Source organism: Falco cherrug, chromosome W, assembly GCF_023634085.1.
Source record: "Falco cherrug isolate bFalChe1 chromosome W, bFalChe1.pri, whole genome shotgun sequence".
NCBI classification, from domain to species: domain Eukaryota; kingdom Metazoa; phylum Chordata; class Aves; order Falconiformes; family Falconidae; genus Falco; species Falco cherrug.
Window position 1 is genome coordinate 17671558 of NC_073719.1, and position 15871 is coordinate 17687428.

The following is a 15871-nucleotide window of genomic DNA, read 5'->3' on the forward strand; positions in this document are numbered from 1 at the left end:
ACATGTCCTTCACAACACCTGCAGCTGGTTAGAGCTGCAGCCTGTTATTACAACCAAGTTATTCGGTCTGGGTTGCTCATAATATGCCCGTTTTCTTCCAGCCACTCCAGAAATCCCCCTTTTTGTTTTTGAGCAATCCAGACCCCATTCTGGACATCTGTTTAATTAACCCATTCATTATGCGTTGCAAACATTGAAACAAACAGGGAAGTAACAATATCAAAATCAAGAACACTATTACCACTACCAATGCTCCTTTAACTACAATCTGCAACCATCCCCTTAGCCCGAGGCTATTGAGCCGGTCAGAAAAAGCATCATGCCCTTCAGTAACATGCTTCATATTGTCGTGCAGTGTTGCTAATTGCTGAGTTATGCTTTTTGAGTGATCAGACAAACTGGAACAACACATCCCTTTCAAAATCTTCACAACCATGTCCGTGTGCTAACAATAAAAAATCTATGGCAGCTCGATTCTTCAAAGTAGTATGCCTAACACCCTCTACATCAGTAAGTAGCTCACTTACCATTCATGAAGTCAAATTAAATTGTTTCTGACCCCAGCATGCTAATCTATGTATATTTTTTGCATTCATGGCTGCCATTCCTCCTGGAAGAAAAATAGATGTGGCTATAGCAGTGCTACTGATGGCAGCTGTACATTGTCGTTACATGTATCATCAAAAGTTCAAATAGGTCTCCCATGATCCCTACTGACATTGAATAAATCTTTCACGTGAGGAGCAAACAACGTTAACCGTCCAAGGTAACAAGGCACACCAACAGGTCGCATGGGAATACGGGGCCATGCTCTATCTCCACAAACCAGAAACACTCCTGGAGGAAGTTTAAAACCCCCTGTGGTGCTTACATGTAACCTTCCGGCTCTCAAGTCACTCCAAAGAGAATGCCCTGTGACATTTAGATAACGTACATACCGGCCCTGCTCCCCTTGCCTTGTAAACCAACTATGCCGCGGTTTATCAAACCAGATCACTCCTGTACCATTCACTGGTTGGAGCTGCGGTGACATGCTTTTACAACCTGGCATTGCGGTTGCAGTAACATTATCATATTGGACAGGCACAATGCTAGCCAATAAGTCTAACTCCTGTAAAGGTAACTGATGTAATTGATTTAAATTTTCAATGACCGCTTTCTGCCAAGCTGCGCCACGCATAGAGGGCCAAACATATCTGCTGTTGGGGCTTAAACAAGAACCGCTTTCTCTGTTAGCCAGGTTTACGCTCCGTGGATTCCAATACCCATCAAAGTCGGTTTCATTCTCCTGCAAAGGCATACCAATCACACAGGTTCAAAAAGGGTTATCTGCTTGTTGCAAGCTCAGACAAAAATCTGTTACCCCAGCTGAATTTGCCCATGTTACCCAAATATTCGTTCTGGGTAAAATGTCAAAAATCCCCTCACTACCTGGTGGAAAACAAATCAACATAGCTGTGCTCTACGTCTGAGGTGTTGCCATCATTTTACCTCCTTTTCCCAGCTGCTCCAATGCACCTGCAAGCTTCGAGGAACGTTTATTCTAATTCTACAAATCCTGTCAACTATCTTATTATTCTGATTAATACACTGCAAAGCTAAGCGTCTTAAAAGCCTGAAACTAATTTCTGCTAAAAACCCTTCACCCAAGGTCCTTAATGTAGCTTAAAACCTCAAGAAAACTACTGTTATTCTCAAAGTATTCACACTTGTCTTTCCATATTAACAGCACATTACCAATATGCTAACACACCTAGAAAGTCAGACAACTCGCTCGCTTCAGAACAAAACACAACCCGATCATTACATGAGTGACATTTAAACAGACTATCTCGATCACATGCACGTGCGACTCTCCAAGTCTTCTTGTCACACCACGTGCAATGTATGAAAACCCAAGGCTGACAGTTCAGACCACGCTCTCTACAAGCTGTGTCGATTTTCTTGATCTGTTCTGAGCTGGGCAGCTGCGTTCACATGGGGTCAAGACCAAGTTCAGTCGATGCTGGTGTCGTTGAAGTGCCTCAGGACATAAGGCTACCATTGATATTGACCCATGCCCTGTAAAACATAAGAAATCAAACCTGATCCTCTACTTTAACCTGATCCTCTACTTCAACCGGATCCTGTACTTCTTTATTCTTAAGATCCCCTTGCCAGGGCCTCACCCAGCGACTCGGAATCCATCTAACATGGGTATCTGTAAAAACGCAAGCATGTCCTTGCCCCGTCATTTTTAGTTCCGCAGGTCCCTTCCATTCTCCTGTAGCGACATCTCTGTATTGACCAAAAACACTATTTCCACACTGGTTTACCCCAGATCTCAAACACAAACTATGCATTATTACTGGCGGTTCATTTCTATCACCTGTAAACCATAAATAGTTCAATACGTATATCGCTTTTACAAGATGCTCTGCCGGACCCAGTACCTCTCCCCTTTTTGTTTTTGCAAAAGCGCTTTCAGTGTTTGATGTACTCATTCCACAATGGCCTGTCCCGTGGGAAAGTGTGGTATGCCTACGATATGACATATACCCCAAAGCTGACAAAAAAGAGTAAAGTTCCAAGAAGTGTAGGCCGGGCCATTATCAGGTTTGATTTGTGCAGGCACTCCAAGTGCCATAATGGCAGCATGCATATGTCTAATTACATGCCATGCTGTTTCACCAGCTTGCGCCGTTGCTCAGGGCGCTAGGGAAAAGGTATCAATTGAAACATGCACTATTTAAGCCTGCCAAATTCTGGGATATGAGTTACATCCATCTGCCAAAATTGTAGGGGTCGGAGTCCCCGAGGGTTCACCCCCAAACCAAGGCCAGCTCCTGCCTTCTGACAATCAGGACAGGACTGTACAATTTCCCTAGCATCAGCCACAGGAATGTGAAATTGCCTGGCCAACACTTTTGCTGACTGGTGAAAAAACTCATGTGATAACCTAGCTTGTTCAAAGGTTTTAACAACAGGACCTGTCCAGGCTGGAGCGACAAGCTGCTCAGCCCGAGCGTTACCTAACGCGAGACCTCCGTATTTCTGATGACTGCGAATATGCACAATAAAATATTCATCCCGATGCTGGTTCAAAAGCCTTAACAATTGTAACAACAGAGTAAACAATACAGGATTTCGCACAGGTTTCACCATACTATGTTCCAAACGCTGTACCGTGCCCACAACATATAATGAGTCTGATACTACATTAACGGGTTCTCGAAACCAGTGCTGAAATGCCCAAGTAACAGCTCGGAGTTCTAAAGTCTGTAAAGAGTCTCCGGTCACCCCAGGGAGCAGTTGATGTTCCCAGGTTTCTCCTGCTTTCCAGGTGACTGCAGCTTTCTGAGATTTTCACCCAGCATCAGTAAAAACAGTTATCCCTTTTAAAGGAACCTCCGATCGCAAAGGCAAATGTTCAATGCGCTGATGAGATAACAATGGCAAAAGTTTGTCCGAAGGGTAAGTGTTAGTGAGAGTTCCCAAAAAATCAGCAGCTGCTATTTGAAATTCTGTTGAAGCAGACAACGGCCAGTCCAAATAAAGTTGAGACACAGGTACATATGTAATAGTCGGCTTGAGGCCTGAGATATCTGCAATTCGCTGCCTCCCTTTGATAATAAGCTGTGAAAACAATTCAGGGTGTGTAACCACTGTCTTCCTGGGCTGGAAAGGGAGAAAAACCCATTTCAAAATTCGTAAATGCAGTTTCCCTTCTCCCAGCTGGATAATAATAATCCCTAATGGGTGTTCTCTCTCACCTCCTGAGTCAATTATCATCAACGAAAGAGCTTGGTTGTCTAGTCGACTGTGAGCATAAGTTGTTACTATCTTATTAGTGATCACCTGCAACGCCTGTTGCTGATCCTCATTCAATTGACAGCGCTCCTGAGCCTGTGCAGTTGTTCCCAGGAGCGGCATCAATGGTTTCAGATCATCGTTCGTAGTTCCGCAGATATTACGAACCCACTGGATATCTCCCATTCATTTTTGCACATCAGACAATGTTTCTATTGCTGTGTTAATTTTCCCTTTCTGAGTCGAATCATTCCATTTGTAATGATCCAGCCCAGGTACAACCATCTCCCTTTCTTCTGAATTTTCTCTGGGGCTATCTTCAACCCCCTTTTTCCAAGACTATGCGTGAGCTGACATAAAATTCAGCTGAGAAAACAGCTCAGAATCCAGCTGTTTTCCTGCAACCGAAATATCATCCATGTAATGCTAGATAAGTAAATGAGGATACTGCTCACAAATGGGTTCTAAAGCCCAGGCAACAAACAATTGACACGTCGTAGGTGAGTTTTTCATTCCCTGCGGCAACACCACCCAGTGATATCTTTTTGCTGGCTCTGCTTTATTTATCGATGGCACTGTAAAAGCAAACCTTTCAGCATCCTGTGGATGTAAAGGAATTGTAAAGAAACAGTCTTTTGAATCGATAATCACCAAATCCCAATCCTCCGGTAGCATAACCGGAGAGGGTAGCCCGCGTTGTAAGGCGCCCATATCACACATAACGGCACTGGTTGCTCGTAGTCATGTAACAGCTGCCATTTCCCAGACTTCTTTGGGATTGTAAAAACTGGGGTGTTCCATGGACTAGTTGAAGGCACGATGTGCCCAGCATCTAATTGTTCCTGCACCAAATTATTGACAATCTGCAGCCGGTCTTGCTTTAGCGGCCACTGATCAATCCAAATTGGACCATCAGTTTTTCAGCTGATCTCTTCCAATTAGTGCCACAGGCAGGTGCATTATGTAGGGACATGTAGTTACTACCCTACCATCAGAGAACATAAATGCAATTACGTCTCTACTGATAAAGGTAGCTTGAGTCCCACCAACCCCTACAATGCCGGTACCCGCTGGCATTAGAGGCCACCGCCTAGACCACTTAAGAAAAGGTACAATCGTTACATCACCTCCACTGGCTATAATCATCTGCAATTTGCACACTTGTCCACTAGGGTGTCTCAGTTATGTTTCTTCCTCCGGTTTTCCCCGACGGATGTCCATGGCTAGCAAAACACCAGGCTGACCGGAGGATCCAATACCTTCTACAGCCCTTGTCTTTTGTTCTGCGTTAGGCACTTCTGCTTCAAAAGGAATTAATTGAGCAATTTTTGATCCCTCCTTAATAGTTATAGGGGGAGTTAGTGTGTAAACCATTATTTTAATCCGTCCTTCAATAGGTCCTGGGACTACAAAAATACCTTTCCTAGATACTGAAGAACATCCGATTAATAAGGCACTCACACCATGTCCCAAAGGTCCCACAAGATTTGAATCAACCAATGGAACTGTGGTGTCGGTAAGAGTAATAGCTACTGCTCTTGTCAGGTCCACTCTGGTGCTTCCGGAGGTGGCGGTGGAGCAGCGGTCCAAGCACCCTGGACTTGTGTCGTACCACAAGGGCGAGACGTGCTCCGTGTCTCGTTCCCCTTTTTTCCGACAATCACTGGTGTTATGATTATCTTCCCAATACTGCACACACCATTTCTTTTGCTGTGAGCCTGGAACATGACATTGTGATTTAATATGTCCCATCCTGCCACAATTAAAACATCTCCTAGCTTGCCTCCCGTTATTATTTTTACCTTGCACAAGCGGCTTCACTGCAGCTCCTACCGCGGCAGCCATAAAGGCAGTTTTTTCCTGATCAATCATTCTTTCTGCCACCTCCAACAGCTGGACAGCTGATGACCCACACAGCAGGAGGCTTAAAGCTTTCTTAGTTTTCTCATTAGCATTATCATAAGCAAGCATATCAAGAAACTTTGCTTTCATATCCTCATTCAGATCAGGATTAATCATGAGAGCGGCATGCAGTCTGTCTATAAATTTTGGGTAAGATTCTATAGGTCCCTGTTCTATCCCCGTAAATGCTGGTGCTATTTTGTCATCATGGAGGGCAAAAATCGTTTTCAGAGCTAGTTCCTGCATTAATCGTAACACCTTGGGTTGGAATCCCACTTGCCACTCAGGGTTAGCGAAGGGGCTGGCACCTGTAAAGCATTTGGGCATTCACTCCAAACAGCGGATCCCCCTGCTGACGTGGCGTGGCCGCAGCAGCATGACTCGCTGCCTGCCAGCGTTGAAAAAACTGTATCTGCTGAGAAGCCGTTAACAAAGCTTGTGCAACCATACGCACATCATATGGAGTTAATAAATTTGCTGTGAAAATATGCTGAATTATTGAGTTAGTATATGGAGATTTAAACCCATATTGTGTTACTGCTAATTCCGCTTCTTTGATTACTTTCCAGTCTAAAGGTTCCCACTCGTTACCCTGTGGTGTTACTATCACAGCAAATGCCATCGGCCCAAATTGCCCCTCTATAATTGCATCCCAAATGACTCCCCACCATCGACGTGTTGGATTACAGTTACCCCCCATGCCTCCCATTGGAACCAGCGGTGGTAACGGTCCCGCTGCTAATGTCTCCCCAGAGCCACTCTCCCCTCCTCCACCCTGTGAAAAAGGATTAATAGAGAAGGGAGATAGTGGCAGTGCTATAGGAGCAGGCTGTGCCAATTCTAGCATCCATGTCTCAAGTTGCTCCAATTTTTTCATGAGATCTTGCAGCTGTACATTCTCCAAACCACAGTGACGTTCTGCAGATGCCGATTGGGGTGATGGAGGCGTGGACAGAGGCAGAGGTGGATAGAAGCTGTCCTCTGTCGAGACGTTATGCACGCGTTCCAGGTATTTCTCTCTCCAACATGGACCGGGAGATTCAAGCGGTGGCAGATTCATTTCCTTTGGCTCTTGGCGCTTTAGCCGCACTGCTGCTACACACCATGCATCCCTGTCCTTTCTTTTGGCTTTTGGGAACGAGGCTCCCGAGAATGTCATAGCAGTAGCAGAGTCTTTTGCTCTAGCGCCTTCAACTTCTGCCGACAGGGCAGCAAAAGCAGATGTGGTAGTTTGTCATTCTGCTTTCATCTCTTTCAGAGTTGCAGGAGCGGTCTGGAAACTAGGACCATGCGCGGCAATCAGTTAGCTGAGGGGAATGTGCTCGAGCTTGTCTAGACAACAATTAACATGATGAGGCATGTTTACAGAGCACAGGGGAGTGGGAGACGGATGGCGCCAAGGAAAGGTAACACCTTGCTGTTGATTGCTGGTAGTTAACCACCAGTCAGGGATTGCCTAGTATGCAAGGCTTAGCTTCAAGAACCAATCTGTTTAAAACGCGCAGCTTCTGAAAGTGTATAAAAACTCGTGCTTCTGTACAATAAATTGACATTTGCTTGCATCAAGCTGCGTCCCGTCTCTTCATTCACCGCACAGAGTCTCTGGGATCAGCCTCCACACTGTGGAGAGCTTCCCCCTGCCTTTAGAGCCTGAGCTAATGTCCTCCCACAGTGCTGCGCCAACCTTTTCCTAAGTGTCTAGTTCAAAGCCTGCACTCACGGATCGGATTAATCCACGCTGCCGAGCCCACGACAGCAACCTCTTCAGGCTTCCCTCATCACAAGATAACCCTCTCTGAGAGAGGATATGTTGGGCGAGCTTCACCACTGCTGCTTCCTCTTTGCTCAGCGTGGACCCCATCTCCTCCCCGACCGCTCACCTGATCGGGGCAAGATTCCAACGGCTGTGCGCACGCATCTTCCCATGCAATGGGGCAGCACCTGCTACGGCCAGCTTCTTCTGCCCCCTCTTGTCCACCTCTGTGCTCCAGCAAGCATGGACAAGAGGGTCCCTGTTCGGGCGCCACTTGTTGATGCAGAAGGCTCAGACACAACTTATACGACCAATGTGATCAAGTTAGTGCCACGTTATTAATAGACTCACACCAATTTATACTCTACAGCTAAAAATGCACACACTACGCACGCTTTGTTATGTAAAAGGTGATCGGTTAAAACTGCTCGTTCACACGCTCCCACCTCCCAAGTTGTTGGTCCCAGTGCGGTGCCAACACGCTGCTCCCCCCTTGTGCAGGCATCCTGTTTTTATCATCTTTCTGTCCAACTCTCTTATCTCTCTGTGAATACACAGTTTCTTTGTCTCCCTTGGCCTTGCACATGTCCTTCACAACACCTGCAGCTTGTTAGAGCTGCGGCCTGTTATTACAACCAAGTTATTCGGTCTGGGTTGCTCATAATATGCCCGTTTTCTTCCAGCCACTCCACATTTTGGGTCTGACTCGACTTGCGTCGCCACAATTGGTTACCTCAACATGCTGATGTGACCCCAATAAGGGGTATCATAAGGAGACCGTGAGACTGTGACCAGCGGGTTGCTGGGGAGATGGAGCCTGGTGAAGTGGAATAGCGCAACGGGACGGCTGCAAGGTCCTGGGAGACCGTGACACCAGAAAGGTGAGCCACCAGGGACATCACGGGGACAAATTTAAGGAAGATACCATGGTGCTGTCATGTGGAAGTTAAATGTTACAGAAGCGTGGAACTACTTTAGATGGGCTGTGGTTAAGATGTATGCTATTGTGGGCCAAGAGACAAGGAGTAGAAGCGTCCACTGTGACTCCTCTTAGTGTGTCGACCTGGGAGAATTTAGGATCGACACTGTTAGAAGCTGCGGCGAAAGGGGACAAAGAGGTGTCGTGGCTTTTGGCTACATGGGCACTGCTTAGTGATGCTGTGGGGGGCTTGAAAAGTCAGCAAGACGTCAGTGGGGGTGTATCAGCCAGACCTCCCCTGGATCACCCTTCAGTCAACAGACAAGAGGGTGAGGTCGTGGGGGAGGGGGAGAATCCGTGCCCCTTACCAGTCACCACTCCTCAATGTCCCAAAGCCCCCAGATCTGCCCAATGGCATCGACCTATGTTCGGTAGTGATTCCGAGGATGAGGACGGCAAGCAGAAACCTCGGCGGACTGATCCCTGCCCCCCTGAGTCCCACCGACATTTATGGCAGCCCACACTCCCTCCTCCCACAGCTGCTTCTCCCCTCCCGCCTGCCCCCTCTGCTTCTCCCCTGCCTATGCAGGGTGGAAATTCCAAAAATCGGGAATCATGTCCAGCTACGACAAGGTTATCAGTCAGAGGCAGCGATGAATGTGGTGGTGGTAGAAATCCAGTATCCAACGTAATGGTAATGCCACGCAGCCCTCGGCAATTTTGGCAGGCTGTAAAAGATGGGTTACAGAAAGAGGGAAACTGGAATTTAGTAGGACATACAGGTAGACCGCTCCTTGATGTTACTACTCCTTCCACTGTTGCACTGCATGCATGTCCTGTTATAACAGGAGATGTGGCTGCTGGTAATCCCAAGGTTCATACAGTGTTTCCTTGGAAAATAGTGCAGGACTTGCAAAAACCTGTTTCTCAGTACGGGGTGAATTCGTCGGTTACAAAGCAATTGTTACATTTGCTTACCATGGACACTTGGACTCCTTTCGATATTTCTCAGGTGGCGCAGATCATTTTCCAACCTGTGCCACTAGCGGTCTCCCACAGCACATGGCAGGCAGCGGTGGAACAGCAAGGGCTGCAGAATATGAACCTTGCACAGGATGATCCCCGGGTTGGTAATGGGCCTGACGTGTTGATGGGTACTGGGCAGTATGCCAACCCTCAACATCAGGCTCAGTGGTCCACCCTAGTGTTAGATCAAGTCCAAAATAACCAAGTCCATGTTAGTGTTTTTGATGCAGACTGTACAGGTCAAATATGTGCCTGAGTTTCTGCAACTGTGCCTCCTGGGAACATTCCAAATAATACACGCCTTGCTCAGCTTGTGCTTTTTAGGAGTTTTGTTCCCCAAACAGAGCCTAGACAGCAGGGTGATGAGGGATTCACCTCCACTGGAATACCTCAAGTGTCTTGGACACAAGAACCATCTCCACAAGGACCCAACATGACCTGCACTCTGGCGTTGTCGGGAGGCACTCCTGCACAAGTGAAGTTGAGCGGTCTTCTGGATACCCGAGCAGATGTAACTGTCATATCGAGCAAGGACTGGCCACCTCATTGGCCTCTGGTAAATAACGCAGCGGGAGATGTAGGTCGGGGGGGCGTGACTACAAGCTACTTGTCTGTAAAACCTATACAGATCAAAACACAAGAAGGACAGACTGCCTCCGTCCGGCCATACGTTACTACCACAGCACTCACTCTGTGGGGCCGAGATTGTCTAGGACAGTGGGGAGTTTGGATCACCACGGATTTTTAACTGGGGCCGCTGTACTGCAGGCAGTGAAACAGCCTCCCCTTGGTCTACTTGGCTGACCGACAGACCAGTATGGGTAGGTCAGTGGCCCCTGCCCCAGGAAAAGCTGTGTGCCCGGCATGAATTACTTAAGGAAAAATTAAACACGGGCCACACTGAAGAGTCACATAGCCCGTGGAACAGCCCTGTATTTGTGATGAAAATGATTTCAGGTAAATGGCGATTGCTGCATGACCTGCGTAAAGTCAATGCAGTGATGGCCCCTGTGGGGGCCTTGCAGCCGGGATTGCCGTCTGCCACCGTGATACCAATGGAGTGGGACATTGTAGTTATTGATCTGTAAGGCTGGTTTTTTTACCATTCCTTTAGATCCAGAAGACAAAGCCAAGTTTGCCTTTACAGTAGCAACTAGAAATAACTCTGAGCCCACAAAAAGCTACCACTGGACCGTGCTGCCGCAAGGCACGAGAAACTCACCAAGCATTTGTCAGTGGTTTGTAGCCAAGGCCCTGAGCTCAGTGACAGACAAACAGCTGATCTCTGCACGATGTGTTGCATATAGATCGCACGCTTCCTTTAAGTGGTTTTCTTTTAAAGGACCAATCTTCTCCTTATGCTGTGTTGGCCCAGTGGAACCAGGCTTGGGAAGATCCACAACATGTACTTGAATGGTTGGTTTTGCCTTTGCAGTCTAAGAAAAACAAAAGGGTTTTTTCTCAGCCCCCATGCCTGCAGGTTGGTCTCTCCTTCCAAAGCAAAGCTCAGGAACAGGCTGCAGGAATTGCCCCCAGAAGACCATGCTGCTGGGCTTGGGTTCCCCATGGCTCAGGGGAGGAGGGCATGGGGCAACGCGTTAGGGCATGGGCCTGTGTTGAGCCTTGGCGTGTGGGGGCCCAGTGCCCATGGGAATGGTTGGTGACCAAGAGGGATGTGCCTGGGACCATCTCCCTGGGCTTTCAGGCACCGCTGCCCTGCACAGCAGCACCGCCTGCTCAGGGCCATGCCTGAGACCACATCCCTGGGCAAGAGCAGATGTCTCTGTGGATGCCCCAGCTGGGGCAGGCTGCTGTGTCCCTGGTGCAGCAGGAGGTGCCTGGGGAGCCCCCAGGCCAGCAGCCTGGTGCTGGGGACAGGGACTGGCGCCGAGGGGCTGCCAGGAGTGGGCAAGCAGGGTCCCTGTGAGAGAGGAGCAGCAGACAGAGGGAGGCAATGGCCTCTGTGTCCTCATGCCATGGCTGGTGCCAGCCCTGGGGCTGACTGGCAGGAGGAGACCCCTCTCTGCCCACCAGCATCTCCTGTGCCCTTGTGACGGTCTATGGCCATGGGGTGAGTGCCCAGAGCTCTGCAGCCCCCTTTGGGTGGGCAATTGCATGGGGCCAGCCCCGCGTGGGCTGCTGTGTTTGCCTGGGCTGGGGAGAGGGCAGGGGAGGTGGGCAGAGCTCTGGGGGCTGTGGGGGGGCTGGGCTGGGAAGGGCCAGGGAGAGGGAAACACCAGTGAGAGCTCAGCTGTGTGGGTGTGCAGCGTGGGGGCACACAGCAGGGTGGTCCTGGTGCAGACCCAGGGGTCATGGTGAAGCCAGCAAGGCACCAAAGGAGCGGGACTGAGGGGCCAGATCTGTGCCGTGTTCCCTGCACACCCTCAGAAAGCTGCAGAAGGGAAATTTTCCCCACAAATTCCCAAACACTGCTCATTTCCAAGCCTGGTCATATACCCCAGCCCTCATTAGGGACCACTGCTGCATGGTCACCTCTGTCCTCCTCCGTTGCCCAGTGATACCCAACTCCATCACCATTTCTAAATATAAAGGGAGCCACCTTCCTACTGACACTTGTTACACACAAGTCCCATAGCTCTTGCCACAGTTGGTCTCTCAGGGAAGGCCATTGTCAGAGACCTCCAACAAGATCATGTTCTCATGGCATGGTGTTCTAACAAATATTGATTGAGATCCCACCAGCTGGCCTGGGTCCAGCGCTCCAGTCTTTCATTCAGAACAATTTCTCAAATAATACTCTTGCTCTCTCAGCCTCCCTTTGCCCATAATATGCTCCAGGTCCTAACCATCCTTCTGGCCTCTGCAGGACTTGCTGTGATGTGTCAGGGTCTCTCTTGTGCTGGGGAGCCTTGTTGTGGGCTCAGCAGTCCTGATGTGGTCCTGTGGTGGGTTAACCTTGGCCAGTGGTGAGACAACCATCACTTGTTGTCAGCTGCACTGACTCAACAGGACAAAGGGAGAAGTTAAACCAGCAATGCTCATGGGTCAAGATAAAGACAAAGAGATCTCTTAATGATTCTTTTCATGGCCAAAGAAGTGTCGTCTTTTCCACATGCCACACAAAGATGTGTGGCAAAGATTAATTTATTGCCAATTAAAAAAGTGTTTGGATTGTAAGATACTATGCAGGAGAAACAATGGCAGAGAAAACCTGGCTTTGCTGGGGGAATCAGTGTCCTTGGTGTCCACTGGATATGTAAGCAAGGATGCCAGAAGTCCAGGGGCTTGTGGGCAAGTTCCCCAGACTAAACAGTTTGCCCACTCTGATGTTCACCTGCACCTGGAGTCCCTAAAGAGGACAAGCTGCTCAGGGAAGTGAAGAGCAGTGCCAGTCTTGGTTGTAGTGATTATGAAATTGTGGAGTCTCTGATGCCCAGGTAAGTGGGGAAGGAGAGCAGCAGAGCAAAGCCCTGAGGCAGAAGGGAAGGAGAACCTGGCCTGCTGAGGGCACTGGCAGGTGGGATCCCATGGGGGCAGGGCCCTGAGAGCATCCCTAGGCCTTCCTGGCCCTGACCAGCCTCACCTGGGGCCTCCACCCAAAGCTTTGTCCATGGCTTCGGGAGGCCATTGAAGCCAGGCAGGAGATTCAACCCCAGCATGATCTATGCCGTAGGTGTGCAGGTCACCTTAGAGAGGCGTGTGGGTCTCCTTAGGGTCACAACAACAGGCACAGCTTTGCCTGCCCATGGACCTTGTTGGTTCGGAATGTCAGCATCACTTCCCAGCTTCATTCTGAATGGGGTAGCAAATGATATGAAACCATGGCCCTTCATGTCCTGGGGACAATCTTCTGCCTCCCTTCCTTCCTGAACTCCCTCCGAATTATGCACACCTTCCTTGTTGTAATGGCTTGTCTCTGGCCAAAAGCCCAGCAGCCACCCAGCCGCTCCCTCCCTCCTTCCCTCCACAGTCAAGTCCAAAATATTAACACAGCGGTCTACATGTGGTGTTATGAGTGATGATAACGTGGAAAAAATAATTTCCCTCACTGTATTGTCAAGGCACCTCTTCGTACGCTCCAGGGCACGGCTGGCTGCCTCTGCTACCAGGTCACGGGCTGGGATTGTGTTTTGCCTTCTGTCCCCCAGCACCACCAGGGCCTTTTCTGCACAGACACTGCCCAGCCAGGCAGGTCCCAGGCCCTGCAGCTGCAGGGCGTTAGTCCACCCGAGGGAGGTGCAGGCTCTGCCCTTGGTCCTTCCTGCATCTGTGCAGCTCCTGACAGGGCGGCCACCCCACCTGCCAGGGTTCCCCTCCATGGCATCCCTAGGGCACAGGGGTGGTCCTCTCAGTTTGGTGCCACCGACAGACACTGTGAGAGTTGCCTCCACTGGATTATCTTTACAGCTCTTAAACTGTAAGCAGGAGAGTCCCCTGTGGTGCCCACACTGCCCCAGTATGTCCCAGTGGCCTCCAGGTGGGGTGTGAGCCCTTCCCCACTGCTCTCTCAGCCTGACCATCCAGCTGGTGTTTTACTCATCTCTTTCTGTTTGCACCCAGAGTGTCATGGCCTCGCTTGGGCAGAACACTGAGGGAGACCATGACAATTTTGCTGAAGCTGAGGGAAATGACATCCACTGTGGAGCTCCTCACGCACAACTGCAGGCTGTCAGGTTGGCGAGGCAGGAGTTACCCTTGGGAAATCCACCTGGACAGTTACCCGCTCAGGTGCCAGAAATGTCACCCAAGAGGACTCTAACTGGTGGCACACCCCTCACCACTGGGTGTCCGTGCAGCCTGTGGTTCCTCGAGCTGCACTTACGGACTCCTTCCAAGACAGTTGCAACACTTACTTGTCCTTTCTCACAAGTGACCTCTGCCAATTCAAGGAGCTTTCAAAAGCGATACTTCAAGGAAATATTGATTTTATACCAGAACTTCACCATTGTTATTAGTTATACCACGCCCCTATTTTCTCTCATCTTTAACATATTTGCACCTGAGCAGGAGACAGTGACGACTTCTGAAGTCATCTTTTCAGCAGACTGTCTCAGCAAAGGCTCTTTCAGTTATTCACCTGTTTTCTCCTCCCTTTATTCTTTGGTCTTTTAGGTACGTCTCACCTGTGCTGCTGGTTTTAGCTTCAGGAAGGAAAAGCTTGCATGTCTTCCTGCAGCCGAACTGTCTCCTTACCCAACTCTTCCTTTGTGTTTAGATCTATATTTCTGTATCTAGCACCTAAAAGATTTCTCATGAGAGTGTCCCTTGCAGAAAGGCACCTCTTCAGAGGCAGCTTGGACTCCGCACCTGCTTGTGGAGGGTGTTGGCTTACTTATGACACTTGATCATTCTTCACATTGCTTGCAGATTTGAATAATTCTTCTGTACCGGTGTGCAGCCAGTCCTCTAAGGCAAATTGGTGGGGATGGTGCAAAGGAGCTGCAGCACCCACCTGCAGAATTGAGGGGAGAAGTCTGACGTAAGGAGAAGGGATGTGAGTCCCAGGGGACAATGAGAAAAAGGGTGGTCTTGGGGACATCCAGAGCAAGGTTGTCCATCTGGTGTCAGACCTCAAGGGACTGCGTTTCCTGCCAGTCCAGATATACTGACGAGATCCTCTGCATCATTATCACTTGGAGATTGCTGCTAGAACCTCCCCTCTAGCCTAAAAAGTAGCAAAATATAACCTATGAAATAAAAAATACTTATTTTGAAGTGCACTTTGAAATCCTCTCTCTTATCTACATGAATGGAACAGATTCAATTAGCTGCACAGGTCTTCAAGACTTGAAGGAAATGAGAAAAGGCAAATACCTCATTAGGGCCTTGGGGGCTCCTGCCATGAACCTGAGCTACTGAGAGCAGACTGAACCAACCACTGAAGGAATGTAAGTCAGAAGCAACACTGAAAATACCTTCAAACATTGATGGGTCCCGCTGAGGGCCATTGCTGACAAAGCATCCCCATGGACTCGTTAGAGTAGCTAATTAGAGGCCAGACCTGCAGGCAGGCAAAGGTACTGTGTCAGTGGCTGTAATGCTGCAAAACACATTTGGATTTTTTTATGAAGCAGAAAGACCAAGCCCTGACCCCCAGGCTCTTGGAGGGCAGAACAGAAGACCCTCCAAATCGAGTTCTATGTCACAGGCCTTGGTGGGAGAGGCAGCTGCCATTGCCAGGGGGACAGAGGCCTCAGCCCCCTGTGGGGCCATTCAGCCTCGCTGCAGCCCTGGGCCATCTCCACTGCAAGTTGCCCTACACTGTCCATGTGGCACCTCTTTCCACTCTGGCGGTTGGCATCTTCCTTGCTTTCCCACCCAGCCCTCACACCTGCATTTCTCTGCCTTTTCTGCAGTTTCTCCCCTCATCCCTGCTTGCTCCTTGAAACTCAAAGCCATGGGACGATCCAGACTCCCTCTGGGTGAACTCTGGCATCAGAGGGCAACCCTCAGAGGGACATTTCTTTTTCCTCACACCCAATCTTACCCTTCCAAGCAGCACTTTGGGGAGGTTTTCTCTT